At 57.6% G+C, this 4,259-nt stretch overlaps 1 long non-coding RNA gene across 1 annotated transcript; it reads right to left on the bottom strand.

Moving 5' to 3' along the window:
• Positions 1-965: 965 nt before the first annotated feature.
• Positions 966-3,958, bottom strand: LOC309342371. Its single transcript, XR_014156735.1, has 2 exons — positions 2,904-3,958; positions 966-2,674 (listed from the first exon to the last, which is right to left on the bottom strand). It is a non-coding gene; the product is annotated as an uncharacterized lncRNA (long non-coding RNA).
• Positions 3,959-4,259: the final 301 nt, after the last annotated feature.

Raw genomic sequence — 4,259 nt, 5'->3', positions numbered from 1 at the left:
TCATGATATTATCTACCACCCTGTGGCCATTTAAAAAAAAGGGGGGGAGGCTTCCTGCTCCTCCCTTCCCCAAGATGCCTACTTTCTCACCAAAGCTCTGTGAAGTCACCTACTCTTTTGGTCCCATTTTACAGATGGGACAACCGAGGTGGCAGGATTGGAGAGCCGCTCCAAACCACCAGGGCTGAAAATCTGGAACCCACTTTCTGGGGTGCTTGCCTGCCTGCCCCCACCCTGTAAGTGCTCAGAAAGGTGGGGGTTGCTAGCTCCAAATCTCCCTCTGCGCATCTTCCCTCCGCACAACCGGCGTTTAGATTCCTCCATGAAGCCAACGCGCGCGCGCTCCCAGCAAGCAGCTGCCACCTCCGCCCCGAACCTATTTATTCGTGCACGCGCCTCCCAGCGCAGCTGTGAACAACGCTTGCAGGGGGCTGAGCTCCGGGAGGAGGGGAAAGAGAGGAGCGCATTCCTCGCGCCTCGCCGGGCCTCCCCCTCGAAACTTGGACGGCAGCCGCTCGGCCAGCCTCTCCCTTCCCTCCCTCCCGTCGAGCCGCGATGGTACAACCCTCCCCCCCCCATGTATTTTTCCATTACGCCATACGTGCCTCTTTTGTTTCCTTGCAGAAGGCAGCCCGGCCGAGCCTCTGCTGCTGGAAAATAACCTCGCCACGCCCCACCCCACGGGCCGGGGTGCGACTCCAGGTTCCTTGCTGGGGTGGCTGTGGTGGTGGGAGCAGGAGGGGTAAAGTGGGGCGGGCAGCTCCCCACTTACGAACTCCCGTTCAAGCTGCTTGCACCCCGACACTCAAAGCACGTCCCCCCCGCATCGAAAAATCCTGGGAGCTGTAGTGCGCCGGGAGTTGTAGCGCGGGGCGCTTCCCAGGGTCCCTTTTTAGGGGTGCGCGCACTCTGTACTGAAAGCCAGCTTCGTTTGGCAACCGAAGCAGAACACGTATGAAAACTAATGACATGAATTTGGTTTTAATAAGTGCGCACCCAGCGGTCGCAGCCCCTTCGCGCTACGGGGAACAGCTGAAACCTTAGGAAGAATGCGCAGCGGGAACTGTTACGCACGACCCGCTTTCTGTCTTTTCCAGAAGCTCAAATAGATCCTCTTTTTGCATGTGAATAACAACTTGTAAAAGCTCGATTTTGAAGCGCTTCCCACGCGCGCTTCCTTTCCAAAGCGACACATTCCAAATAAAAGCAGCGCAAGGGTAAACGGGCTTACGCCGAAGTAAATCTCGTCGGCTTCCATGGGGCTTCCTCCCTAAGCAAGTTTCCGAGACCAGCCTAAAAAATGGAGATCTGGAGTAGTCGGGGATGAACCCAGACTTAAAAAGCCACAATTGCAGGAAAGCCTCTGCAATCGCTGGTTATTTGGAGAGGCTTCCCACGGCGTGCTGCTCTAAGCGCGTCTGAACCCACCCCTGCGTTTTGACCCGGGATGGCTCCGAAGGGCTGTTTTCGCGACTGAAAACCGGCCTGCTTGCCCTCTCCCTCGCTTGAAGCCCCCATCTGTAAAATCTACGCTAAGCAACAACAACGAAAAGGGGACTTTTGGTTTCAAAATGGTTCCTCTTCTGCTCGCTATGCTGCGCTCTCACGATGCCGCATTCCGGGCTAAAAATGGGACTCTTGGGAACCCGATCATCCGACAATGCGCTTAGCAAGCCTCGCGGCTTCGCCACCCGAAAACAATGCTGCTCTTTGCTCGACGTTTACCCCGCCCGCTTCTCTTCCAGCTTCACGTTAAACCGGCAGAAATGGCGGGGGCGAGAGCGCGCAGCATTGCCCGGGGAGCGCGCCGCGGCTGCCCGGGAACAGGTTCAACGCCTGGCTCCCCACATCCAAAGCCGGCACCCCAAAAATGAAAAGCTTCTCGTTGCACCTTGTAGCCGCTACAAGCTAAAAGGTACAAAGGCGCTGAAAGCAGACCCACCCAAAAAAGTCACCCCGTCTTTTTACACTCCTCTTTCATGGCGATTGTTCAGATTGTAAGGTCCTCGGGGCAGATGATCCGGGATCTTGCTTCAAGTTAACCTACAGAACGCCACTCATGGCATCAATTAATGGAAATAATAACCAGTCGTGGGGCCACGGAAGCTAATGCAACGCGCATTTTTTATTAACATTGCCATGGAAGGGATGTTGCGAAAGGGGAACAGACGGGAAATGGAGGGGGCAATTTTAGGAAAACTCCCTTCAAGCCCACAAGCCCCCTCTTTGTCAGAAAGCTAGCCAGTCATCCTCAATTGCTCATCTGTAGAATGGAACCAATCCTCAGCATAGAATTAAAAAAGATGCGAGTCAGCGAGGGAGGCGGCGTGGTTTGTCCGTGCACAGTGAAATTGCAGCTAGACGGGGCGTTTTAGCACCACGGCCGATACCCAAAGGAGAGCTTGTTAAATAATAAGACATTGTTGGTGGTGTATAATCGGAGGTGCGGGTGGCGGGACGAATATGAGGGATGGAAAAACAGGTCGGAGTGCAGAGAACAGTATTTGGAGGGGCGAGGGAGGAAGGCGAAGAGACAATAAATCGGACGCATACTTACCTGCGGAAATTTGCAAGAACAAGAACAACCCCTCGACTCCTTCGTTTCTAAAAAGACGCATATATATATATAAAGGATTCTCAAGACGCAAAGGCGACCTCGCCATGGCGCATTTGCCTGGGCAGGAAAATAAAAGGAGACGCGCTGCTCTGGCTTTTCCCAGCACACAAACTTTTGGCTTTCTGCACACCCCCCGGGAAGGCATCTAATGGGTGGCCCCTGCATCCCACCCCCACCAGCTCGCGCCCCCCGAGACTCCTCTAGCGAGCAAAGGAGACCCCCGAGATCCTTCCGAGGGAGCCCAGGGCGAGGCAAGATGGCTTCCTTTGCGCGTCCGTCTCCCCACCTTACGCAAAACGGACTTTCTGCAGCGAGGGGCCGTCGGATTTCCCGCGAGGAAGGATCGAGGGGCGCCCGGAGGCCGTCCCGTCCCCCTTTCTCTCCTCTGGGGCGCTGTTCAGGGCTGCCCAATGGGCCCCCTCTCCAACCCGCCTCGACGGCGGCGGCGGGTGCGGGCTCCCCGCAATCTTCTCGGAGACCGGGCCTCGTTCTCTCCCCCTCCCGTCCATTCCCCCCAAATCCTCCTCGTTCGTCTCCCTTCCTCTCTCGTGCTGCCTTCTCTTCGTTTCCAGCGTCCTCCGTGTTTTAAATCTGACCCCCTCCCTTCTCTCCCCCCCCCGTCTATTTCCACCAAGAGCTGCCTGATGCGGTGGGTTGGGTTGCGGGGGGAGCAGCAGATCGGGGCGCACAGCGCAAGGACACACGCGCACACACACAAAAACACGCACACACGTGTAGCAGCAGCAGCGAGGAAAGGACAACTCGGGGTCACCCGGAGCAAAGAGCGGCCGCGGCCGGGAGAGCGCCTTTTCCGCACGCCACCATCACCCAAGGACGCCGGTTCGAGATGGGGACACGGTTCCCTTGCAGAACTGGGGCAGCGGCTCAAGACGGGCGCCCCAGGGGGGACACAGTCGCTGGTAGAGGTTGAGGCTACTAGCCACGACGGCTCAGTGCGACTCCGGGGACAGGGGTAGTCTACCCGTCTGAATAAGAGGCCCCGCTGCCTTGATTTTTGAGGGGGACGGTATTCGAGGGCACCTTTGTTGGCCACTTTGGGTGAGAAAGTGCTGGGATCGACGGCTGATCTAGCCGCGGAATTATAACGCTTTTAAATATACCCCCTTCGTTTTTGTTGTAGGCGGGGGGGGGGAGGGAATCCAGGAGGTTGATTCTGTGCGCGTGCAAAATGCAGGTTCCGCAGCAACATCTGGAGTTTTTTTGGGGTGTTGGGTGGGTTTACCGAGCTGACGGGCACGTCTAGGCTCGCCTCGGCCCCGTTCGGGTTTCGCAACAAGCTTTTGCTGCGGGCCTCCCCGCCCCCTCGGGGGGTGTACAAAGAGCCGCTTCCCTTTACCTCCTGCGGGCCCCCACCGCCCAGTCCCCGAAACTGCAACAGCAGCAGGTCAGGAGGAATATAGGCTAAAGCGCATGTTGGCCCAGAGGACGGGGCGGGCGGGCGGGGGGGGGAGGCGGAGGAGCATTTGCAAATCGCATCCTCCCCGCCCAGCTGGTTCTTTCTCCTGACAACCGACACCCCCTTCGCCCTCCCTGCCTGCTGCTATCAGGCACCGACCCCTCCCGCCCAGCAGGCAGATGCTATTAATACCCGGCACGTTTCGGACGTGCACAAAAGGAGTCC

The sequence above is a fragment of the Podarcis erhardii genome (genome assembly GCF_964252035.2).
Source record: "Podarcis erhardii genome assembly, chromosome: 5".
Lineage (NCBI taxonomy): Eukaryota > Metazoa > Chordata > Lepidosauria > Squamata > Lacertidae > Podarcis > Podarcis erhardii.
Note: the sequence above shows the minus strand (reverse complement) of the source record. Positions and strands in the feature narration are given on the sequence as shown.